General features: G+C 39.9%; 1 non-coding gene across 1 annotated transcript; it reads left to right on the top strand.

Moving 5' to 3' along the window:
- Positions 1 to 18,617: 18,617 nt before the first annotated feature.
- On the top strand, positions 18,618 to 18,757 carry LOC127194992 (small nucleolar RNA SNORA48). Its single transcript, XR_007831361.1, has one exon. It is a non-coding gene; the product is annotated as a small nucleolar RNA SNORA48 (small nucleolar RNA).
- Positions 18,758 to 27,272: the final 8,515 nt, after the last annotated feature.

Raw genomic sequence — 27,272 nt, 5'->3', positions numbered from 1 at the left:
TTAGGAGCACTGGTCTCCGAGTGGATAAGGGTGGAGAACTGAAAGAGGTCTGTGCCACAGGATTTTCAATCTGTCTGGAGATGTGGGAGAAAAGATTTCTCCACAACAAAAGGTTACAGTTCTTTTATTTTGACGACCAACACTAATCGGCTAAGAAAGCTCAGGGCTCCAACGCCAAGACAGGAGGTGGTGGAAGTCCAACCAGATTTGGGCAAAAAGAGTGGGTGTTTCAGGAACAGCAGTGATATAGCCCTTTGGCTAAACTACTGCCGTTTCTGCAGCTTACAGTAGTCTTGCTCCTGGCTTGTCTGGAACAGGGACAGCTCGATGCAGCAGATGGACAGGAATGGCTCAAAAAGAGCAATGGTGGCTGGTGCTGATTAATAGTAATAAACATTAGATGCCCATGGTGACTGGGTGAGCTTCTGTGGTGGTCGCGATAGTGCTGGGACAGCAGCCTGGCAGGCTTGCACTGACAAACAGCGGCAGCTCTTGCTGCAGCTGGGTGAGCTCCAGTGGTGGCAGCAGTGACTTCACCATGCCCATCTGACTGGCAATCAAATCTGAGGGTCCAACGGCTAATTCTTCAGGGAAAAGGGGATACCTTCTTTCCCCAATGTTACAACCCAGAATAAACAATGAGTTGCAGAGATCTTTGATGAAGTCCTTTATTTTATGAATAGGGACATTATAAACCATGGCTAGTGGGGAGTGGTCTTGGGGTTGAATGCATTTGATTGGCTAGGACTAGGATGCCTGTGATGCTCTATTTACATGGGAAAAATAACAGGTGGCAAGCTTGTGTGACTGACCACCCGTAACCACCTTGGTGTTGTGTGATGTGCTCCTGAGGCAGGAGCAGAAATAGGGAGAGAGCTTTGTCCCACACCTTCCGTTCTCAGGATGATGCTTTAAATCTCACGTTTAAGATTTCTGGGGCTCCTTGCTGTCCTTCCTCTGAGTGCCACCAGGTCTCCCCCTCCAGGGGACATGGTCAAATGTGAGGCACCAGAGTATGTGAGAAAGTCGTATCACACTCTCCACTCAACTGTGGAGAATATTCTGACCATTGGCTAGATCTGGGAAGGGGTTTAAAGTTTACCTCCTGTATTGTCCTTGGCTGGTGCCTTAGTTTGAGCGGGACCCCTGGGCCCAAATCTGCCTATCATATTGTTCTACTTGTAGATTTCTAGGACCCTCTGGATCCTTTTATTTTGCTGTTCTCCCATGCGTCTCTCATTTAGAGTCCCAGCAAGTAGCCAAGAAGAGACTTGATACCCTATGAGAATATATAGGGGGACGTAATCCCCCTCAGGAACAGTCATAGGGGAGGGGAATAATGGGAAAATGGGGGGGGGGAGGAATGGGAGGATACAAGGGATGGGATAAACATTGAGATGTAACAAGAATAAATTAATAAAAAAAAAAACACAAACAGAAAAAAAAAAAACAAACAAAACAAACAAAAAAAAAAACAAAAAAAGATTTCTGGGGCTCACACATGCTCCATCTCAGCAGTTCTGTGTCATTTTCCCTGGAGGCAGGGTCTATGAGCCCTGCACTAATGTGTCAAAGTGTATCCTACAGTATACCCTTTTGTCCACACTTCTTTGCTTATTAGTGCTTATTGCAACGAGTCTAGTTGAGTCTTCTGGTTTTTGCTACTCTATTAATACTGGAACCTCACTAGGACTCCTCTCAGATATTCTGTTGTTGTTCTGTGTCATAGAGATCCATGCAGCTTTTGGTCTGTAGGACCAGCCCTTTCACATGCTTCAGCAGTTCATGAATGGAATACAAACTGTGGTGGGTCAACCCAAAGTCCTGGTTCTGGGCCTGGGACATAGCAAACCTTGTCAGCCTGCCAGCTCTCCTGTACCACACCACCAGGGCAAGTTCCCCAACACTGCCCCACCCAGTGCTGCAGCCAGCAGGGTGCAGAGTCAGCTCATCCACACCCAAGCACCCAGGGTCAACTCACACATGCCCATGCCAGTGGGTTAGTACTACTGTGCTGTCCAGGTGAGGTGCTGGGCTGGCTCTCCCAAGAGGTGCAGTAGGTGAGGGGCTGGGCCAGCTCTCATCCTCGCATGCCCTTGGGACTGGATCACTGTAACACCCCCTTAGGCCCACAACCAGGGTCATTTCTACTGTGCTGCTCAGGCAAACAAGGTGCAGGACACTTGATGCAGCTAGTGAGGGACAGAGACAATTCTCCCACTCTCATGACTGTGAAGCCAGATCTTCCACTTGCCATAGGTGACAAGTGTCTGGGGATGCAGAGGGCAATCTCTCCTTTGCCATGACATCACAATGCAGACAAGCTGCAGGGCCAGCTCTCCCATGCTCATGAGCTTGGCATGGATTACCCATGACCCTGCCACCAGGGTCAGCCCTACTCTGCTGCCCAGCTGAGGTGCAGGGTCTGCTCTCTCAAGTGCTGTAGCTAGTGAGGGACAGGGACTGCTCTCCTGAACCCTCACCTTAGAGGCCAGCTCTCCCACAATACCCAGGTGAGGGATGAGGCCAGTTCTGCACTGTCTTCAGACATCAACATGGCCCCAGGAGGCCAGACTATTTGGGTGGTATCAGACCTGGCCTTTGGTGGTAACAGACCCTACTGTTGCAGTCCCATGGACCCAAACATGCCCCCACAGTGGCATCACAGGACAGAACCTCACCATGGCCTTAGGTAATGTTGATGGCTACCCACATCAGGCTGTTCCTCTCTACCCTCGAGTGGCCGGTTCCTTCTCTCTTCACTGTGCACACTTCCTTCTGCTTGTCTTTCTCTTTCTCTTTCTACCACTTACCTCTTCTTCTCAGTGGTGCCTGGGAACTCTGAGTATCTGGAATCCTCTGAGAAGTGGTCTCACGAGGGTGATGCCCTGCCAGAGCTTGGGGGAGGGGCACTGGGTAAGAGTTACTTAAGGCTTTCTCTCCCCACACGGGACATGCGGCACTGAGTTCAGGAGTCATCATGGGAGTGGTGCCTGCCCTGCCATGTGGCACCAGAATGGTGGTCATCTCAGGCTTACTCCCCACCTGGGCCCAAATATTCTTATTAGTATCAATTTATTGCAGGTATTTACGATTCTAGAATATTCTGAAATTTTACTGTTGGGAGACTGATCAGGAATATGGGAGGTAATGTCTAGCTGATGTCTCTATAGAATACAGACAGCATACTGATCACATCTTAGTAACAAACATTTTGAACTTTATATAAGGATAAAATAATACATCATTATAATTAGGCTCTAACTCCTAATGAATTTAAGAAAAAAGAAAGCACAATATTCTTGATTTAGGTCCATCATAGCCTCATACAGAATAGTAAAACAATAAAAATTGAAATATAGGTCTCCATTGCAACTCAGAGAATATATTATAAGGGCTGGAAGTTATTTGGCATCAAAGGCCATGTTTTAAGTTTTGAGTCTTTCCCATTATTAAGGTAATTTTCTACACCTGGACTAACCAAACCTACATAATATGTCATACACATGCGTTAAGTTTGCTTCCCAGTCTGCCCATTATCCTTAACCCTCACATCTGGCTATACTGGCTCTAAATTATCTCATAACTGCTCTACAACTGTGAGAACATATATGAAGGATAACTTGTATATTCTTTTCTTGTGTTTTTCTTATGACTCTTCATGAAACTGGAAATCCAATTTTCTTTCAATACTTTACTGATGGATACATATATTAAATATTGTTCATTTTAGTTTTTGTTGTGCTGAATCTCAAATTTTTTTTTCTGCTGCCTCTTGTGTACTAATTGTTATTCACAATGCTTAGTAATTATAATATTCATTGATACCCATTAAGCATTATCTATCATTATTTATGCTGGTATATAATGATAAAAATTAGGTAGTGATCATGCTGAGTTGAATAAACAAGTCAAAGAAATAGAACACTGGTCATCCAATAGTGACTACTGCTGATTGCATAACACTTATTATCAATACTGAGTGCAGGGAAGAATGCAAGGAAATCTAACAAAGGAACAGAGTGCTGAACTAAGAAAGAAAAAAGAAAAGAAAAATCAAAGACTGAGCAGCACAGAAGAGTGAAGCATATAATACACTCCACCAGTGTGACCCAGGCAGTAAGAACTACGTGTGCCGGCTAGCGGATAAAGAATGGGCTGCATTTACAAGATATTGTTGAGGTGGAACTGCAAAGGCATGGTAAATTTGAGATGTGAGAGAGTGTTAGGATGACAGCGTGATTTCTGGACTTGGTAACCGGAACAATAGAAAATATTCAATACAGAAAACATTAATAATAAAAGCTAACAAAGCCTGTTTTAAACAGCTAGAAAAGCTAAATCCTTTAATCTTTACAACAGCCCTATGAGGAGCATTCTAACACCATGATTTTACATATGCAGAAATGAATGTCCCTAGAAAGTCATGGGATTTTCTTCCAAGGACACTCCACAAGTAAGTAACAGATTTAGGATTTAAGCAGAAGCTATACGCCTTTGAGGGCAATCTCTTTTTGCTAGGCTACACTACTGTCAAAGGAGGCTCCAGATCCGGGGCTTTGGCTGCGATGGGATATTAGGGAGAGGACTCATTCTTAGAATGTGGCATGCTGCTCACTCAGTCTCCATTACCTGTTTGCTCCTCTTACGGATGTCAGTAAAGTGACTCGTTTGGGTACCACATGAGACAAAGAGGGATGGGTGGCTCAAGACCTGCTAGGCATGTGCTATGAAAGACCTGATTTCTTTTTCACAGTCTCAAAAAAGGGACCAGTCACCACCATCAAGACAGGCTGTGTGACACATGGCTTGAGGTGCAATGAAGATAATTTCACTATTAAAGGTTCCTTTGGGTCAATAAAAACTGTCATCAGAATATAAGTATAAAGTAGACGTCCAATGTGCTGACTTACAGGTTACCAGCTTACCTGGGTCTGGAATCACCTTGACTTGGCTGTGAACCTCAAACACTCCTGACAAGCATTGCTATATGCTGGTGAAAACCAGATGGCATATGCTGTCTGTTAAAAATGAGCTAAGTATGGAATTGAACACAGATCACCCTCATACTTAAATATTCAGTTATTAGAGATAATATGTCATATTTTGCTATTAATTAATAGAGCTCCTATATAGTTTTGCCAGCTGAAATGATAATTTGTAGACATGAAGAATATGTTGAGGACTCAGGAATTGTTTATGATTGAGTTTAGGAACTTGGACCATCACAGTGCAGAGAACACAGGGTGAGTAGATAAGAAATCTCTGGGGCAGTAGCCCTGCCTATGACACCAATGCACCAAGTAACTTTTGAATAGTTATCAGCTCAGACTTGAGTGGAAACAGGAGTCATGAACTATACATATACAACTCCATCTTTTTTCACAGTCTTCATTCAACAGATCCCAAAGCTAAGGCCCAAAAGTTCAGGCCACTTCACACAGAGGCTACCTACCTTAGGCATATAAAGTCCTCAGGAAAATTCTCCAACAAATGAGTAATAAATAAATAATGTATAAGTCTTATGATTTTGAAATTCTATAATCCTTTGAGCCTTTAAGTTTTAAATTTTTCCCATCTATATTAAAAATATAAAAATGTGGATTCTTATGAAAACCCACATTTTCCTATGACTGTGTAGATGTACTTAATAATTTCTAAAAATTGACAGTCTGCCTTAAGTGATTAGGCAGATAGCCTCTAATTCATCTTGCCTGGGGTAATTCCCACTGACTTCAAGCCTTAAATGAGGTATGGAGGAAAATGAGAAATGAGCCCACAGAGTTACATTATTAAAGAATCACAGAGACTGTAGCCATAGAGGATTTGGACTAACTCACATTAATTATCCAATTTGTGAAAGAAATAAAAGAATTATAGAGAGCTAAATTTCTTAAAAATGAATACTTCTAGCCTCACTAATGAAGTCATATCTATCTATTTACAACACTCCCATAAATTTCACGTAATTTTTGAAGGTTTTGTTCTTGTTTTGACATTGTTGATCTCTGCTCCATATATAGCATTGGCTTTCTCATAAAATATATTTATGCACTGAAGGAGAGTTTTGTCACTAAGAAACTGTGCTAATGTTGAAATTGGATTGCTAGGTAGGTCAAACTAAACATAACAAAAAAGCTAACCACACACTTGCATGTTAGGAAATGCTCACTTCATCAGTCTGTGTGTACACATGAGCCCCCCCCCCACACACACACACATAAGAGTTACATACATTCACACACACATATGCATACGCACAAACATATGTACTCACACAGAGTTTAAAGAACAAATAAATACTGAGAAAAACATTTGCAATGTTCCTATTTTTTTCAGAGAATTTTGACATACACTTTATAAGGCTTGAAGTCTTACAAATTTCTCAAAATTTGGATTAGAGTAAAAATTTAAAACTTCTTAACAATTGCATTCATTTTGTTCATTGTTGGATAGCAGGCTATCAAGAGACTTGATACCCTATGAGCATATGTCCCCCTCAGTCACAGTCATAGAGGAGGGGAGTAAGGGGAAAATGGGAGGGAGGGAGGAATGGGAGGATACAAGGGATGGGATAACCATTGAGATGTAATATGAATAAATTAATTTTAAAAATTTAAAAAATAAATAAACAAACTAAAAAAATGTATTCTTCTTTTTCATCTCAACAGTTATAGTTCCCAGAGTAGCGATGGATTAACCACTATATGGTGATTTGAGTGAGAAAGGTCTCCCATAGTCTTGGACAGTTGAACACTTGCTCAGTTGCTAGTTGTTGGAGCTCCTTGGGGAGGTTTGGGTGTTGCAGCCTCTGAGAAATAAGCCCCTGGAGGAAGTAGAGCACTGTGGGTGAGTTGTAAGATTCAAAGCCTTGAACCTATCCCAATGTGTTCTCTCTGTTTTGTGCTTACAGTAAAAGATGTGAGCTCTCAGCATCCTACTTCCCTCTGTGTCTGTTGTCACGCTTTCCCACTGTGACGCTCTTATCTCTCTGTTATCTTAAGGTCAGATGAAAATAAACTCTTTCTTTTATAAGTTGCCTTTCTTAGCAACAGAAAATTAACTAACATGCATTAGAATCCATAAGCAAGAAGTTATTAAATAACTTATGAAACTATTTATTAAATCATTTTATTAGCCGAAGGGGGGCGGGGGAAGAGAGGTGAGAAATCAAATCAATCCTAATCCATCTCTGTTTCCATGGTTCTGTTTGGATGATTAACAATGGTCTTTTTTAAGACCTGCAAAATTCTAAAGTTATTAAAAATATTGTGGATAATTTGTAAAAACTAAAAATGTATTAAAGATTAGTGTTATTTGGAACATGCTAAAATACTTTTAATATCATAGATATTACTTAATATGAGTGAGAGCGAGAATAAACACGCATTCCTAGGCTAGAAAGCTTAAAGCTTGACATTAAAGTAGGTGGTAGAAAACCCATACTGTAGAATGTGTATTAAGAAGAATACTTCCTGGCCTTATAATACCATAACTCCATGTACCCTGAGACACATTCACTTTGAGTATGAATTGATTTAAATATTATCTTGTCTAAGACATGGGTAGCCATTAGCCTATTCATGAGAAACTACGATAATTGTCCATTTTGAAAATATATTTTATTGATTTATTCATATTACATTTCAATGGTTATCCCATCCCTTGTATCCTCCTATTCTTCCCTCCCTCCCATTTTCCCCTTACTCCCTTCCCCTATTGACTGTGACTGAGGGGGACCTCTTATCCCTGTATATGCGCATAGGGTATCAAGTGTCTTCTTGGTAGCCTGCTATCCTTCCTCTGAGTGCCACCAGACCTCCCCCTCCAGGGGACAAGGTCAAATATGGGGCACCAGAGTTCATGTGAAAGTCAGACCCCACTCTCCACTCAATTGTGAAGAATGTCCTGTCTATATACTCACTTATATCTGGACACTATCCCAAGGGGCATGTCCCATGAATGTCTTCACTTATCAGGAAAGGGGGACAGAAGGGAGGACATCCTATTGGGACTCTAGGTGTGAGAAGCATGGGAGAACGGGGAAATAGAAGGATCCAGAGGGTCCTAGAAACTTACAAGAAGAACATTATGATGGGCATATCTGGACCCAGGGGTCCTGCTCAAACTATGGCACCAGCCAAGGACAATACATGAAGTAAACTTCGAACCCCTACCCAGATTGTCCATTTTTAATCACTTGGTGAGACTGTGCTTCATGAGTCAGTGCTTCATAAGAGACCCCAGGAGGTCCAGAACGCAGGCTGACATGCAGCAAAAAGGACGGCAATAATCAGTACCAGAGAAAGTCAGGCGGCAGGCAACGCCGAGAATGAAGCAGCTTTCGGAGGTATCGCTACACATGGTAGATGCCTATGAACACTCTTCAGAGGGCTGTTCTGCATAATTGGAAATAAAGGTTATGGACTGGATTTAAAAATAGTATTCTATCTCTAGAAACTTGTACAAATATAACTTCTAATCAGTGGATGCATTTTTAATTTTTCTTTATTTTCATGCATGTGTATGTGTAAGTAGTGTGTTTCTCTCTTTCTCTCCTTCTCTCTCTCTCCCTCTCTTCCCCTCTCTCCTTCTCTCCCTCTCAGGATCTTCCCCTCTCCCTCCCCTTCCTCCCTCTGTGTTTGTATGTGTATGAGTGCTGGTACCTCTACTGGTATAAGCACACATGTTAAATTGAGCGTTGAATCCTGATGTTGGTGTTGTAAACCTTCCTCAGTCGTCTCTTCTATGCTACCTACTGAGACACGGTCGGAATGAAACTCAGAGCTCATATCTACAACTAATCTCACCAGCCAGCTTATTCTGGAAAACCCTCTGTCTTCATCTTCTGCAGCTGGAAATATAAGCAGTCACTACACCCACATGGCATTTATCTGGATTCTGGGCTCGAAAACTTGCAACACTTGAACTAAGGAGTCTTCTCCTCAAACCCTGAGAAGTGGCACTGTGCCACTCGTTGGAGGGAGGAGAGGCACAAACAGGGACTTGGATTTGGGGAGGCTGATGATAGAAGAGTAAAGTAATTGTTCCTACTTTGATAAGGCACCGTGAGTTATTTTTTCTAAGTAATTTATGAATATATCTCTATTTTAAATCCATGTGAATTAGAGAGCATTAAGTGACAGTAGCAGGTTTATTTTAGCTTAAAAGTGATCTTTAGTACCTTGGTGCATTTTAATTATCACAAGGAGACAGAAAAAATATAATTGCAAACCTCTTAAGTCAGAAATACACGAGCCACATTTATCTTCTACTTTTCCTTTTTACTCTGTGTGCCTCAGTTTCCCAAAGAACTGGAGATAATTACATTTATTTTTCTTGGTGGTAAAAATGAACAAAATCACATATAGAGGCTTATGCTGATGACCCAATAAAACAAAGCTATCATTAGCCAGCTTTGTCTATTGAAGAATTATTATTCCATTTAGTACTGGATTTTTACTTGGATGAGAACTGTGATTATCCCTTTTGAGAACTTTAAATTGTGGGAAACACCTGTATTCCAGCATTTAGAAGGGGAGGCAGGAGATCAGCATCCTCCTGGGTACCTAGCAAACCTGAGGCTAGCTGAGCTATATCCAACTCTGCCTCAAAACCAAACCAAACCAAATCAAACATAGAAACAAAAACAAAAAAAGGAAAAAAAAAAACAAAACAAATAAACAAACAAACAAAACGGAACCAGTGCTGTAGAGATGGTTCAGCAGTTAAGAGCACTTGTTACTATATTATATGGAACAATTTTTATTTTGGCCACCACCCATATCGGGTAGCTTATAACTGTCCATAACTCTTGCTTCAAGAAAGTTGATGACCTTTTCTGGCTGTTGAGGACACCTGCCTTTACATGCACTGACACACACATGCACATACACACACACACACACACACACACACACACAGAATCCACAGAATCACAAAATAATTACCAGCTTCTCAGATTGACATGTGCTTTATGATTTTATCTTTTACATTTGTAAAAAATGCTACTTTTAAAATTTTATGTGTATTAGTGTTTTGCCTGCAATATGTCTCTGCACCATGTGCATGCCTAGTGCCCATGGAGGTCAGAGCAAAGCACCAGAATTAGGGATGGTTTTGAGCCATAATGTGCTCACTGAGAACTGAATTTAGGTTCTTCTCCAGAGCAGTCAGTGCACTCAACCGCAGAGGCACCTCTTCAAGCCCCTATTTGTGGTTTTGACAAAAGGAGAGAGAAAAATCTATAATTCTTAAGATGTACTGTAATGAGGTAACGTTTTGAGGTGGGAGCAGACCTGATGAGATATTTTAGATTATAATACAGCACAGGCATTCACTTTATTCTTTCTGTGAATTATTGTACTAGTCTCTTGTGAAAAATTCAGGCTGGGATAAGCCTTCCATATCTATGTCGAACTTTGGCCAAATTGGCACACAGACAGCATTCCTACACTTTTACTTTGAAAATTCTCTGTGCCACCTATTTCAAAATAAAACAGAGACAGACCTTCCACAGAGTGACTACTTGGAGCCCCCTGGCCTTTACACAGAGATTTCACAGTTCCATCAGTTAGGCTATCGATGGCCTCTGAAGACTTAATACTGGCAGAACTGGGCACCTTTCCTGTAACCAGGAATTACGTGGTGACACTCTCAGCTCCATCTTCTTACACATTCAAAATGTGATGCAGAAACACAAGTTGCTTCTCAGTTTACGAGTAGTCAAAAAATATCAAGGAAGATACCATATGTAATTAATACTCCCTCCAAACCAAGCTGAGTTTGTTTACACTTCAGCAGTCAGGTGTGCATGGGAGTTTACTTAGGCAACCACGAGGCATCTAGAAGAGGCGTATAGGAAGTTCAGTATTTCACGAGTCACACATATCCAAGAAAACTATTTTATGAAAGAAGGGAATAGTATATTGCCTTTGCCATCAGTGAATCATATACTTGAGAAAGCTATGTACCTAATAAATGATTTCAAAGCAACCATGCTGTCTTAGAAAGCATAGGATAGTGTGCTATGCGGAGTGGAGATCAATATTAGTCAGAGGAATTGAAGAGAATGCTTATATTCAGAGACAATAAATCAAACATAGCATTTCTACATGTGAGTAAACATGAAACAAGTGCATATGGAAGGGATGGGCACGGAAAGACCAGCCAGCCGAGCATTGTCTAGAATGATGGGAGCAGCGTGGAAGTGGAAAGAGAGTGTGAGCACTTTGTGACAGGTAAATTGGTGAGATCAGAGGCATGGGTGAGGATGGTGAAACTTAGCATATGGTATATTTGCTTGCAGAGATCCTTGAGTTCAGAAAAGTAGCGTTTGGTCCTGAATGATAGTGTTTGAGTTCAGAACACCCAAGTAGGGTTAGACTTAGCTGTATCCTCTATGCGCCAAAGGATAAGGCTATGCTTTTAAAAGAATTACAAAATATTTACCAAAGAGAAAAATACAACGTACATGTAGAATCTGCTTTTCCAAACAAAGCAGTTTTGTCATTTTATTTATTTTTTCCTCTGATAATGCCTGAAGGCTGCATTTAGCATCATGGGCTAATGATTGCAAAGGAAAATTTACTTAAGTCAAATGAAGGCTGAAATGAAAATATCATAAAAAATAAGCCTAAAATGAATTTGCTTATGTGGGGTAAAATGTTGTTATTTAAATGTAGCTGAGTGATTTTTCTGCAAAGCGTATTTTCAGTAAGTGTATTTACAGGACTCTGTGCTAGCTTTAATGTCTCCATCTTTTTTACAGGATATTAATTCATCCAAGAAGGGAGAAAATGGTTTTTAATATAAACACTGACATTGGTACAGAATGATTATCATCTGATGTCACAGCCATGTCAGGAGAAGTAAATATACACATATTATCAGTAAAATGTCACCCCCACGTCCAAGTGTGCTCAGATGCTGAATCTGAAACTTCATCTCTATTTTTCACTTGAATTTCTCAAATTAGTGTTGCTATGTTTTAAGAACCATTTGACCATGCCCCCTGGAGGGGGAGACCTGGTGGCACTCAGAGGAAGGACAGCAGGTAGCCAAGAAGAGACTTGATACCCTATGAGAATATATAGGGGGAGGTAATCCCTCTCAGGAACAGTCATAGGGGAGGGGAATAATGGGAAAATGGGGTGGGGGGAGGAATGGGAGGATACAAGGGATGGGATAAACATTGAGATGTAACAAGAATAAATTAATAAAAAAAAATTAAAAAAAAAAAAGAACCTTTCTTTCCTAACACATGTTGTTTTTTATGAGAAAAACTGTGGCGGGGGTCTTGGCATGCCTGCTAATAGCATAATCCTTTGTTTTTATTTTTATGCACGAAGACATTGTCAATACCGTCCTGTTCAAACGCCACCTAGGAAAGAACTAAATAGGAAGTAAGAACAGAACCCAGATGCTGCTGCCCTTGGTGTCAGAGCAGTAAGGCATCAAGGGAAACAGCTGGGTGTATTTTCTCTACATACCCCTGAAACATTAGAGAGGAACAACAGGACCTTTCGTGGAATTCATTCCGAAAATTCATTGACAAAAGAAAATTCCATACTGACTGTACTGAATGCTTTCATCATTGAAGGGGACTCTGTAGATTTAACATTCAAGAAAATCTGCAGAAGAAATGCTTAGAGTATGCGGAGAGAGACAGAGAGACAGACAAAGAGGGGAAGATGGAGGGGGGCAGGGAGAAGACTCACAGAGTGCGTGAGAGTGTGTACCTCTGACAATCTTTTCCTCCCATGTAACTGAGTCCACATCACTTCAGATTAAATAAATCCACGAGCTTTATGACCACCCACTTAGAAAGGCCACTTACCATTTTAGCTCTTATGGTTGGGACACTCTAGGAGAGAGACAATGGAAAGGGCAGTGGAATTCACAAGCTTAGAAGCCACTAGGTCTACAATTCAGACTCTGAAGCCTACCTCCAGTTGGGACCTAAAATCCTGGAAAACATTTGTAGGGGTATCAATGAAGGCCTGAGTATAAAAGAGAAATGATGTTTTTGCTGAATCCCAAGACTCTGTGAGCCTTTTCATGGTAATGAAGAAATGTCAGTGGAGGTTGATAGGGCGTGTGCATGTATATGGATGTAGGGTGCAGTCATGGGGGGGGGCTATGCTGCACTTTTATATTGGAAGTCATTTAGAGATCACTTGTGTACTTGAAGCCCTCCTCCAAAACTCTCTGCCTGCTATCAAAATTGGTCAATACATGGTCAGTTGGCTGTAAAAAATTGATTTGACAAGAGGAATTTTAAGTCATTGCTGGTTTGACATTGACAGTGCTTCCTCATGCTCAGACGTGGTGTGGATGGGAGGATGTTTTCTGTCACTTGTGCCACAGTCTGATATGAGCAGACCATGTGAGTCCCTCCTATTTTCCTTCTGCATTAAGCCCATCTTTGGGCCAGGTGACAGTGCCTAAGGTACTGGTCACTGCAGGCTACAATCCTTATTGCTTAATATGCCACCAACCCCGGTGTTAGTGGCTCATAGTCACCACTACTAGGAGTCACTTATCAGAGTAAACTGTGAACTCTGAACCATGACATCCAAGAGTAAAGATTAAATTTTAGGGAAGGAAGAGAAGACATCCACACAGACACTCTTTGGTGCCGTAAGCCCACGCCCATTAAAATGATGAGTTCTAATAGCCACGAGGGTCAGCTATGTAACTCAAAGCACCACACCTACCTTTCAAATAGCCTTCCCATTCCTAATACTGATCAGTATTATCACAGACTTGGATGTTAGTTTGGCAAGAGACACAAAAGGAGGGAATGAGTGCAGTGCGGAAGATATTTGAAGTGAGAGAGCCACACACATTACAAGTTTGCAATAACCTTTTGTACCTGGGCTCTGTGGGCTGGGCGTGCTTCCCTTCCTCACTACAGGATTTCTGTATCATCTAAGTCAGCTTCCTGAAAGGCTGAACCCTGTGACTTCAGATAGCCATCTCTCTAAGGGGTCTTTGGAAACTAAGAAGGAATCCTGCATGGTTTTTGACCTGCTTCCACACAGTTCTGGTAGATGTTGACCATAAGGGAATACAAATCACAGAAACTCAGACTATCCTCCATTGAGTTTTGCAATTTTTTCAAAATGGCAGCTACAAGGAAGACAACTATTTATGCAAGGTTTGTGGGGATGCTGTAACAGCCATTTTCTTTCCCCAAAAGGTAACCTTTACTGCAGTAAATTATTTCCTTCATCAGTATCAAGATCTTTGCTAAGAGCTCTAATTAGTAAATGACACAGGCTTTATATACAAGAATTATATGTTATGGAACTACAGTATGGTTTATGAATTTTTAATTATTAATAAACAGGAAAATTTCTTTGATACTATTTCCTGACTAAGACTAGAGAAAGGCATATTGCATGTTAAAGTTTACCTCACTCAAAGAGAACGAAATTCTTTATAAGGTATTTTAAAGAACTCATTATGCAGAATTCATATTAATCATTGTTGACAAATACTTCTCTTTTGAGAATGCTTGGCTGTAATAAAAATGAAATAAAGAGCTCATGTGGGAAGAACTTTTCGGCTTGCTGCAACATGACTGGTCACACTTCAAAGCAATCCTGAGAAAAACTGTAAATAAGGAGTAGGCATAAAATTCTGCAATCACCAGGGGATACCCAGCTGACTGCACAACAGAACAGAGGCTGCACTCTGGCAAACAGCCAGCTTTCCTGGCTAAATCTGGAAAGGCTTAATGTGCACTGAAGAACTGAATAGACTCAGACATTATGTGGGTGTACTTAGCTTCTTGCCACTTAGAGAATCCGTTTGACTTCCCTGAATACAAAGTAGATCTGGTCAAGGTATGTTATGGCAGATTCCAGCCCAGCTGGAGTACCTGCCATAAAATGCCTAGTTTATAGGAAGGACACACTTTCCTCAGGAGATAAATATCCCGCCCAGCCTTCTGCTTTTTAATGCTCACTTCAACTTATTAGAATCTCCAGAGTCTTTTTCAAACATTTTAACAACATGAAGGTATACTAGGGAAAGAAATTGAGTGAGTCACCTAATAGCCCCAGAAATGCTTTTGGTGACTCGTCTGCACAGTTGCTATAGTTAAACATACACAACACAACACAGCCTTTGTCTTGTGGGACAACCTTCCTTAATGCCTGTCAGCACCAACATCAAGATATTTTCATAGCCCGTCTCAAAGTATTCTTCATGGTTTGTGTACGTTCTCCATACTAGAGCTCATTGGAACAGAAACTATGGTAAAAAAATAGGCAATAGATCACTTGTGTATTTTACAACAGGAAATGCTCAGATAGAGGAAGGATTTTTTCTTTCATTACAATCTCATAATAAAAATTGTTAATACAAAAACCTTTCATCTTCAAAGGGATCTGAGAAAAGTAATTATTCAATGCGACAGCGACTGTTAGATTTCTATTAAGTCAGCTCAATTTTCCTGTCCCTCTGTCCCTCCCCTCAGCACACACTTCCCTATCGCCAGCTTCACCAGAAAAATAACAGCTTCGAATTTATCCCTGAGCTAAAATCCTTCAGATGATTGACAAAATCTTAGCTAACTTGAAAAGTAACTTACATAAAACCTGGTTTGCTACTCGGGAGCATATTCTCCTTCTCAGTAAATGAATGTACCTTTTTCTACATTGATCTGTGCCAAAGAGTGGAGACTCTTCAAAGGCCATGCTTTTCTATAAGGCTTAATATCTTTTGTGCTGCTGTGACTCGTACTTGAACGTGTCTCTTAATACATTGTGATTTTTATCAGAGTTGAAATATTTCTAAAAGATTTAGGAACTTTCTGAGTAAGGCTTCCATAATATAACCTTCTTTGCATTCTTAACAGATGACCTGGGGACTAATGTAGAGCCTGACATACTGTCTTCTTCACTTCTAATCAGGCAGCTTTCACCTTAACGACAGCAACGACTTTGTCACTGCAAGTGAACATAGAGCAGTGGGGATGTGGTTAAGGCTAAAAGACATTGCCTGGGTGTGGCTGATGCCTCCCTTTGTTGCTAGGTTCTTAATAAAATGAGGGTTGGTAAGTTAATTTGGGGCACATGTGTAACAAGGCTGATATTCACTCTGTATCACTGGCTGTATTGTTAAAATACTGAGAAGTTTCTGTCTAGGGTTGCTAGACACTGACTGCTGCCCTCACACCACACAAATCTGGGCTGTCTGTTTTGCATTTGTTTTTTTTTGTTTGTTTGTTTTCTGTGCTAGTGCATTCACAGTGCAACCATTTCTTCTCCAGCTACAGCAGCTGTGTGCTGCCCTAAATGGCGGTGGCTGTTAGGACTCTGCTTCTAGCATCTATTCCAGGTTGTTGTTGCTTATTCTACAAAAATATAAAATATTTGAAACTCACCTCTACTTGTCCACATGGAAAACAATGGAGTAAGACTGTTTAGGTTGCATCCTGAATTCTGCTATTGGTTTGGTTTAGCTCTCCCAATTATATTTCCTTCTCTTTTGCAGAATTAGAATGATAATGAAGGTTTGTTCACAGGACTTTCATACACATTAAACAAGATAGTATATTGAATGCTTAAAATAGAGCGTTTCAGCCAGTAGTCCACATTGACAGCTTTGCTGCCTCATAGGAATAGAACCCACAATTGGTGAGGATAAATTTGGAAATTATTAACCAGTGAAAGAAATCTTGCTGTCTCAAATATAACGAGGTCCTAGATTGCAGCCACCACCTAAGTGATGAACAATAATCATCTTCAGTTTTCATTGATTTAAAAACATGGTTCCCTTGAAAGTGATGCATGCCGTATTTACAAGGATTTTATTGCAAAGAGAAAGTCAGAGAGGTGTTGAAATGTGCATACTCTGAGCCAAGTAGAATTCAAATTTCCTTGAAGAAAGGATGCCAAAGAGGACTCAGTTGTTATTTGTTCAGAAAGACTGTCCCCAAACTTCTTTTCAGGAGTGCCACCTCTAGCTGACCCAGAAGTGGTCCCATTGTTCAAGTGGAACAGGTGGTTGGGAGGCCAGGAAGACTGAGGTGGCCAAGGGGAGTATTTTGTTTTTCTTTTATCTTCTAAGTGGTATTTAAATCTATCACAATCCTGTGGACTGTAGCATTGTGGGTCACATTCCTCCTTAGTGAAACCAAGTGCTTCATTTAAAATTTAGTCCCTTTATTGAAGGAGTCATTACCATTCTGGATTCTAAGTTATACTATAAAGACATAGTAATAAAACAGCATGGTATTGTCATAGAAATAGATATTTAGGACAGTGGAATAGAGAAGAAAACCAAGACATAAGTTCTTGCATCTACAGATACCTGACATTTTATAAATATACTAAAAAATGTACACTTGAGAAAAGATGGCATTTTTAAACAAATGGTGCTGGTCAAACTAGAAAGCCACACCTAACAGAATGAAACTAAATCCTATGTCTCATCTGGAACAAAACTCAACTCTACGTGGATCAAAGGCACAATACAAGGCTGGATACTTTGAAAATTATAAGAACAAGAAGAGAGTACATTTCAACATACAGCCACAGGCAAGGAGTTTCTGAGCAAGACCCTGGTAGAACAAATAGACTATCATAAAGAAGAATGGAAGGAAACCTTTGCCAGCTATCCATCTTGCCCAGAATTGATGTCTAGAATACCCAAAGAACAACAACAACAAAAAAAAAAAAAAAAAAAAAAAAAAATCAAGGAAATAATGCAACTAAAATAAGCCATAGATTTTTTTTTTTTCTTAGAGACTCACAAAAGCAAAAATATATACACTGGCCAAAAATCACTTTTAAAAGTGCCCGGCATCCTTAGCCACAGAGGAAATGAAAATTAAAACTACTGTTAGATTATACTTTATCCCAATCCAGAATGGCTTCATCCTGGCCAAAGGATGGTAGACATCACGGAGGACGTGAGGAAAGATGAGCCTTTATTCACTGCCAGTGGTAAGGTAAATTGGGACAACTAAAATGGAAATCAGTGTGAAGGTTCTTCAAAATTCTAGAGACAGATCCATGCTAGGACCCAGCTCTAACACTCCTGGATATATAGATCCATTGGACTGCATATCCCAATATAGAGAGATTCGCTCCACCATGTCCATTGCTGCTCTGTTCACAACCAGACAGTGGAATCAGTCCAAATGTCCATCAACTGATAATCGATGTTGAAAATGTGGGCAATAAATACATAATTTTATTCAGTTGTAAAGTAAAATAAAATCATGAAAATTTCAGGTAAATAAATGAAACTTAAAAAATGTTGACTTAGTGAGGTGACAAAGGTTCAGAAAGTTAAAGGTCATGTCTTCTCTCATGTGTGGATCCTACCTTCAAATATTTACATTTGTGTGCTGTATCTCTTACAGCATGAAAAAACAAAATAGTGGGAGTTGCTTTAAGCAGGGTCCATCAAAACATAGATGATTAAAAAACAGATAAGGAGAATACTAAAGGCAGAGATTAAAATCATATATGGGGGATAAATCATTGGAGGATTTAAAAAAGGAGGCAGAATTAACAAAAAAAAAAATGTGGAAAAACCATATATGCAAGCCTACTATTTTGTCACTCAATAAAAAACCCAATTATTGTTTATTTTTGTCCCCATGGCAATGGGCAAAGAGACACCTTCTTGGTCATGTTCTTATATTGGCCAGGGCAGAGCATATGGCAATCCTTTGTTCATCCTAGCTTGATGCATATTGTGGTGGCCAAAGCTGTTTTATGCCTAGGGCACATAAAAATCAAATCAAATCAAATCTAGGCAGCACAGCACAGGAGGAGAAAGATAGACAGAGGCCTGTGTTCCACTCAGTGAGGGCAAGGAAAGACTCCCATAGACCTGCCCTCTGCCCCACAGCACAGGCTAGTCATAGACACACAGAGTGCCACCTACTACCACGCAGTACAGCATGGGAGGAGAAAGACAGAGAGAGATTTCAGATGCCATCCACCCACAGACCTGCCCCATAAGTAGGCCATAGACACCTACTTGCTGCCATGTCATGCAGTGCAGACAAATGGTGTCACTCAGGTTCCTACCAGCCATGTGACTAGGCCGTAACAGGAGCTACCAAAATGTGGGAGTATGTGGATAGATGGGAGAGGAAGAGAAGTGGAGCAGATTGAGTATTATGAAGAGAAATGGAACTGGAAAATACAGGGTAGAGAGGAGTAGCTTGTTTTGAATAGGCAGCCCCAACACCTGGGGCTATGGTGAAGTCTTAGCAGAGCCACCACTGAGAGCCATGCCTGGGCCCATAGCTATGCAGCAGCAGGGATTGTGGCTAATATCATCACTAGAGAATATGGGGGACTTCTCTGGTCAGAGCAGCTGAGGAGGACCACATGGATGTCCAGGGGCCCTGCCCCTCACTTGCTGCAGCTCTCTGAAGAGTTAGCCCTACCTCTGACCAGGCCCTGCTCCTCATCCAGGCAGTACAGTGGAATTGGCCTTGGTGGCAGGGGTGTGGGAGAGCTGAACTAGCCACTCATCTGCTGTAGGGTGGCAGGGGGCAGAGCTGATATTATCTCCCCGCCCTACTCCAATCCCATGCCACCTCCAGCAGTTGGGAAAACTGTCCAACAGGGTCAGGAGCTCAGGAGGGCTAACTCTACCCCTCATCTGCTGCAGCCCTTCAATGAGCAGGTCCTGAACCTGGTCCCGGTGGCGGGGTTGTGGGTGAGCCTGCACTAGAGTGTGAGTGAGGGAGAGCTGCCCCTGCCACTCCTCTTCCCCTCTTTCCTTGTCACCTGAAGCAGTCTCTTGGACAACATAGTACAGCTGGCCCTAGTGGAGGGGCCACCTTTGAGCAGGCCTAGAGGGTGAAAGCACAGAAGAGCTAGCCTTGCCACTCATCTGCTGTGAGGTGGAGTAGGTGCAGGGGTGATGCCCTCCCTCCATCCCTCCACGCTAGCTACCTGTGGTAGTTAGGAGAGCCAGCACAGACAACATGAGAGAAGGAGAGCTAACCCTGTCCTTTCACTGGCTGTAGCACCTCACCTGGGCATCACAGTGGAGCTGGTTCTGATGGTGAAGGCAAGAGTGAGCCAGCCCTAAGGGTGTGAGAGCAGGAGAGCTGGCCCAGCCCCTTGCAGTGTGCAGCACTAGAGAGAATGTGCCTCATACCTTGACTAGGTAGCACAGTGGAGCTGGCTCTGAAGTTGTGGGTGCAGGTGAGCCAGCCCCAGGCATGAGAGCAGGAAAGCAGACTTTGTCTCCTGCTGGTGGTGGCATTGGGTGGCCTAGCTGGAGCAGTGTTGGAGAGCTTGTTTTGGTGGTACAGATCAGGAAATGCCAATGTGCTGACTACCTCAGTTACCACTTAGGCTCAGATCCAGGGCTCTGTGTTGGCCCAGCCCAAAATTTACATAATCTGCAATCAATTGGAATGTATGAAAGGGCCAGTCCTGCTGATCCAGAGCTGCAGGATCAACACAGGGCAACAGCAGGATATCTACTAGGAGGCACACCAAGGATCCAATATTGATGATGTCACAGAAGCCAGAAGTCTCAACCAGACCATTGACTTTTTGCAATGAACATTCGCAAGTGAAGATGCATGCACAGGGGGATGGGGGTAGCTCACAGGTGTTTGAGAGCTACCTGATCCAGGTGCTAGGAAAAGAACTCAGGTACTCTGGAAGAGCAGAATATGTTCTTAAGAGCAGAGCCATCTCTACTTCCAAACACAATTTTTTTCCAAAAGCAACAGTTGAAGGGAGATTAGCAGAATTATATAATGCTACTCCTCAAAACAATAGTCTATTAAACAAAAGTTCCAAAAGTTATTGGTCAGTCAGGTAGGTTCCTAGGCCTCCAGAACAGTACAGGCCTTTGTCATTCTTCATTGCCTACAAAAACTAGTTGATAAGACCTAATTGCTATAGACTTCCTATTTCTTGGTTTCAACATATATACAGAAATCAAATTAGAACTGATCTGGAAGTTTCCTTTTGGTAGTAAGTATGCATGGTGTCCAATATTACTACACATGCTGCCCATAGAACCAAAGCTACCAATGGCCTTGGCAATCTGTGAAGTTTATAAATGACAATACCGGGCCTGGAGATAGGGCTCAGAGGTTAAGAACATTGTCTGTTCAATTTCCAGCAACCACATGGTGGCTCACAACCCTCTATAATGTGATCTGGTGCCCTTTTCTGGCCCGTATACATAATATACACTGTATATATAATAAGTAAAAAAAATCATTAAAAAATGAATAAGCAGTCTACCAAGATGAAACTTGATAGCCTATGACCATATAATGGGGGAAGAGGTCTCCCTTGGTCATAGACCTGGAGGAGGGGAATAGGGTGAAAATGGGAGGGAAGGAAGAATGGGAGGATACAAGTGATGGGATAACAATTGAGTTGTAATCTGAATAAATTAATAAAATTAAAATTTAAAAAAATGACAACACCAACTTTCCAAGCAATATGTGCCCACCAATACAATAGTGACATAACTGTTTTTAATATATTTTATTAATATTACATCTCAATTGTTATCCCATCCCTTGTATCCTCCCATTCCTCCCTCCCATTTCCCCCTTACTCCCCTCCTCTATGACTGTTATTGAGGGGGACTTCCTCCCCCTGTATATGCTCATAGGGTATCAAGTCTCTTCTTGGTAGCCTGCTATCCTTACTCCGAGTGCCACCAGGTCTCCCCATTCAGGGGACGTGGTCAAATATGAGGCAACAGAGTTCGTGTGAAAGTCAAACCCCACTCTCCACTCAACTGTGGAGAATGTCCTGTCCATTGGCTAGATCTGAGTAGGGGTTTGAGATTTACGGCCTGTATTGTCCTTGGCTGGTGCCATAGTTTGAGTGGGACCCCTGGGCCTAAATATGCCTATCATAATTTTCTTCTTGTAGGTTTCTAGGATCCGCTGGATCCTTCAAAGATGGTAGCAAACTGCCCTCTGATTGGATGTGAGGACACAGTATGGAATTCATGCCTGATACTACAAACCCAGTCATAACTATTGACTGAGGACTGAACTTACTATGATTGTTTAGCCAAATGACATCAAGCAAAGCTGCCTTCTAAATATTTATGTTTATAACATACATAAATGCCACTCTCAACCTTGGTCCAAAAACCTTCTCTTTATAATGAACTGGAATGAGTGCAGAAGCGCAAGGCTGCTCAAGGTGTAGAAAGTGACCATTGAGTATTCAGCCAATAGCTGCACATTCATAGCATCCTCTTTAAAGCACAGGGAACACTAAACTGGCTATTCTCTTGATAGATTGGCAGATGTCATAGGCTGTAGAAAACTTATTCATTACTGAACTCTGAGTTATAAAATTAAAGTTGTACATAATAAAATTATGCTGGGTGGAGTGAGCCTGGTTTGGTTGAGAAACAACCAGCATGAATAAAGAAAGAATAAAACAAGTAAACTGTTATTGGGTATATTATTAAAATTAATATCATTTATAGATAGCCTAATTCAAATTAGCACTAGATCAACTAGTTAACTATACCTATGTAAGCAATATTTTTATCACAAATTGTTTGGCATGGTATCTTTTTATTGTTGAAATATTCATATGGTAATATTCATATCTTTTCAAAGCTCAATAGTTCATTTCTACTCCTGGGTCGGAGTCCATTGTCTATAGTTTGTTTATCTATTCTTCCATGGATATTTTGTTTACATCTAGTTTGGGTTTGCATTTCTGAGAGTTTTCCTTAAGAATGTGTCTTATAAATTAGAGCTGCTGCGTGTGGTGGCACTCACCTTTAATCCCAGCACTCTGGAGGCAGAGGCAGAGGCAGAGGCAGAGGCAGGCAGATTGCTGTGAGTTCAAGGCCAGCCTGGTCTACAAAGTGAGTCTAGGACAGGCAAGACTACACAAAGAAATCCTGTCTCAAAAAACAAAACAATAAAAAATTAGGTAAATAAATAGATAAAATAGAGCCTTTTTCTACATTCTAGGAAGCAACAGATTGAAACTCTTTGTCTTTCCCTGCCTCATGAGCTGTGCATTTTGCTATATATATATTTTTAATTTAGCTTTGTTAATACATAGGTAGTAAAATGCCAGTTTTGCTTTAGCTTGCTCTTCCATGATAACAAATAATGTTGAGAATATTTTCAGGACTATCTATAATAATCTGTGGTGAGCTAGCGCCTCAGATCCTTGTGCATCTTAAAGTTGTATCTTCTCATTGTGAACTTGTTTTGTAGATAGCGAATACAATTAATTTGCATGTATTGTGCAAATAATTTCCCCACTAAAACTTCCAAAAATATTCTTAGTGTACTTTTTACAAAATAGTTTTTAATTTTAACAAAATTCAAACTATTTTTTTGTTTAATATAAAAAAATCCCTATTTTATGATTTGAGGCTATATTTCAACACATCACCAAACATCAAGTGACTTACTGCTTCTTTTATTGTAAAGGCAATACGATTTTGGATTCTTACATTTACACCCATGATCTGTTTTGAGTCAATTTTTTTGTGAAGATGTTAAGTCTGTCCATGTTTCTATTTTTGTATATGGACATCTGATCATTTCAGCACCATTTGAAGAATAGACTGTCATTTTCCCATGGATTGCTTTTTGCTTCTTTGTCAAAGATCAATCAGTTGACCATATTTGTATGGGTCTATTTTGGGACTTTTTTTCTATACAGTTGAATCTGTATCTATTCTTTTGCCAATACTGTTCTGTCTTGGCTATTATGTCTCCACGTTAAGTCCAGAAACTTGGGAGAATGTGTTTTTTTCTATCCACTAATTCTGTAAATCATTGTTCAGTATGTGTATTATGTTAGTTCTTCTAATTCATTTTTCTATTTGTGATAAATAATAGTTTGTATTATTAAAATACAGCTATCAATATCTACAAAGCATTTTGGTGATGATTTCATAAAGGATATAATATATATGTCAAAATTTTAAAAAATGTTATCTTAGTAAATTTTACTCCTCCATTCCATACACAATGAATTTCTCTCAATATATTCAGGGTTTTGTGTTTGGAATATATGTAATTTAATTGGTAAGTTTATGTTAACTTTTATTTTAAGTTTCATACTATAATTTTTTATTCAAAGAACTTAAATTTCCATTTTTTCCTTGGCCTATACTTTCATATGTAAACACTGTTTTCAGGATCTTAGTCATACTCATTTACTAATTGGAAGGAAATTTTGTGGTTGTTGTTTTTGCTAAGGATGACTAAGGTGACAATGACAATGTTTGGAGGGTTTCTGTGACAATCCTGTCATCTGTTAATAGATATGGTCCTCTTTCTTCTGTCCCAATTTATATAGTTTTACCCTTTCCTTGTTTTACTTCCTCACTTAGCTAGAGTATCTACCATATTTATTGGGTAGGTTTGTTGAGCAAATAAGTATTTACCTTGTTATTATTCATAGGAAGAATGGGTGGGTCTAGTTTCTTTAAACATGTTTGTTTCTAGTGCTTTGGGAAGTCCAGTTTATCAGATTGAGGAAGGTCCCCATATGGATTCCTTATTAGTTCAGAATTTTGACCTGAATAGAGTATTTTGTCTATTAACTTTAATGTGCCAATTGATATGGTCTTAAGAGTTTCTATTCTTAATTTGCTTATATGATGGATCATACTCATTTTTTTTCTAATTTTTATGGCAGCTTTGGACTCCTGAAACTAACACAACTTTATGGTGAATAGTTAACTTTATTCAGCATGGGAAGTACCATTCTTTAGGGCATTCGACATAGTGTAAATTGGTTGCTGAACATGTCATGCTTCTGTGAGAGAGTTTCTGCTGAGCTTTGAATGGTGACATTTGTAAAGCTTTGTTACCTTTTAGTCCTACCATTGTACCTTGGGATGCTAAGTAGTCACTGCTACATTGGAAACTTGAACCCCAAATGATTTTTAAATCGTACAATATGATATGCTTCTGAGAACTTTCATATAACTTCTTAGTTGTATATATACTGATATATTCTTAAAACTACAGTTGGCGAGAAAGGGGAAGATTTTAAAGACAAGATATTTCCCAGATTTTGCAAGTTTTATTTGTAAGGAAAGACTCAAACTCACAGAGGAGACATAAACACGAAAGAAATGAAGAAGATTTCAGAATGGCGAATGTGAATCAATCTTGTGCTTTGCCTGTTTGCCCCCCTAGGTATGAGGAATAATCAAGAAATAAAGTGTGGCAAATAGTCTACCTGTCAGGCATGGGTCAAGCCTTCTATATGGGTAGATAATGACATCATGCCTTATCTTTACTTACTCTGTGGCCTGTAGATAGATGCACAACTAAATAGAAGACTCACTAACCTATCTTCTTGACAGGAAAGTTATATCCCTAGGCTAAAACATCTTATAATTTATAAAGCTGTACAAGCTATTCTTGTACTTCTTAGATATCTATATCCAACAGAATATAGCTATGGATATACTCACTCTCCACACAGGCTTTTGTGTGAGTAAACATGTCATTTCAGCTGTGATTATGCGTAGAGGGAGTATAGAGACATGTAGAAATAATAGGTCAAAGAGTAGATTATTGAATCTACTCCTCAACTTAAGGCCTTAATTGTTACTCACAAATGGGGTTAATTTTTATTCATTGATATAAAATTTTGTATATTTATACAAAGTAGGTTTAATTTTGACACATTTAAATGAAATTCAAATTTGGTATTCTTCACACATTATATTTCTACTCTAGTATGAGGTATTATACATATACAGCTCAGTTAATACATAGTTTGCTACCAATAGCGTGATAGTGTTATTATAAACTGTTTAAGGTAGTTAATTAATACAAGTCAATTGTTGATCTAGTCATAGTCATGCCAAGTATAAGAATATACATGCTAGGGTAACATGATTCTATAGACAGATATGGTAAAATAGTTAAGGTATTCAAACCCCTCAAAAACCTACAAAATATATTTAAAAATATTTTTATTGTTTCAAAGATTCTTTGACAGCAAGACAAGTTAACTCCTGAGAGTACCCAGCCTACAGCAAAATATGATGAACATTAAAGAACCTCCTTGTAGAGATGACTTTGACTGTGACAAAATAGTCACTGGACAAAAATGTCCTCATTTCTCCCAAAAATAAAATTCTACCTAAAAATGGACAAACTTGGATACAGACTGAGTTTACAGCCAGACTCTGCCAAGACAGGATAAACAAGTCCTCAATGGTTCCTGCTTCACAAATATGTGAAGGCTAAAGATGATGCTCCAATGTTATAGAGTTTTGGGTGACTCTTCAGACAGTAAACTGTCTTTGTCATTTTTTCATTTTTAAAACTGCTAACCTACACTTCACTTTTACTCAGGTAATTAAATTTATTCCTTCTCAAGTCTCTGATAAGGTTAAAGACCAGATAGTTAATTTTAAAATTAAGCTTAGTTGTTTTAAAAATTAAAAAGATACTTTTAAGTCTAGAGAGATACTTTTAGGTTAATAGTTTTGAGCTTTAATAGATGTTGATTTAGGTTCAAAACTTTAGATTTACCAAGATAAAATAGATAATATTTTCTACAAGGTTGCCAAATACATTTTGATTAAAAATTATGTGTGTAAGTCTTACCTATTGGTTTTTATAATTTTTCATAATTGTACTTACTGTATATAAAAATGGCCTTTTTTATTTAGACAGAAAAGAGGAGATGTTGGGGGATGGTCTGATGTATTATGATGCTAAATACTATTGCTGTCTGTGTGACCCAACTTTTGCTTAATAAAAAGCCTTCCCACCTGGGCAGGGCAGAAAAAATAGGTGGGGCTAAGAGAGAGAAGAATTCTGGAAAAAAGAGAGACCCTCACTAGGAGAAAGGAGAGAGACCTGAAGGGAAGAGAGGAAAGCTTCCATGGGTTAGATAAGAAAAAAACATATGGCCGGCATGGATAGAGAGTCCGGCCCAAATAAAAATCATGAACAAGTATTTGGGATTATGGATGGGCGGTAACTTGATAAAAGTTATTAAAAACAGATGGCATGGAATTTAGACAGGGATCCCATGCCTGCCCCACTATGGGAGGTAATTTAGAGGATTGATATCTGACCTGCCCCAGGTTAACTAAGACTATTTTAAAATATAACAAGTGTCTGTGTCTTGATTGATTGCTAGCTGGGCCTATAGATAATATAAATAATACATGTAATTTTAAAAAACAATACCAACACCTCAGGCTCGAAGAGCAACAATTAGTAAATGGGACCTCATGAAACTGAAAAGCTTCCGTAAGGCAAAGGACACTCTGAACAG

Source organism: Acomys russatus, chromosome 10 (assembly GCF_903995435.1).
Source record: "Acomys russatus chromosome 10, mAcoRus1.1, whole genome shotgun sequence".
Taxonomy (NCBI): Eukaryota; Metazoa; Chordata; class Mammalia; order Rodentia; family Muridae; genus Acomys; species Acomys russatus.
Note: the sequence above shows the minus strand (reverse complement) of the source record. Positions and strands in the feature narration are given on the sequence as shown.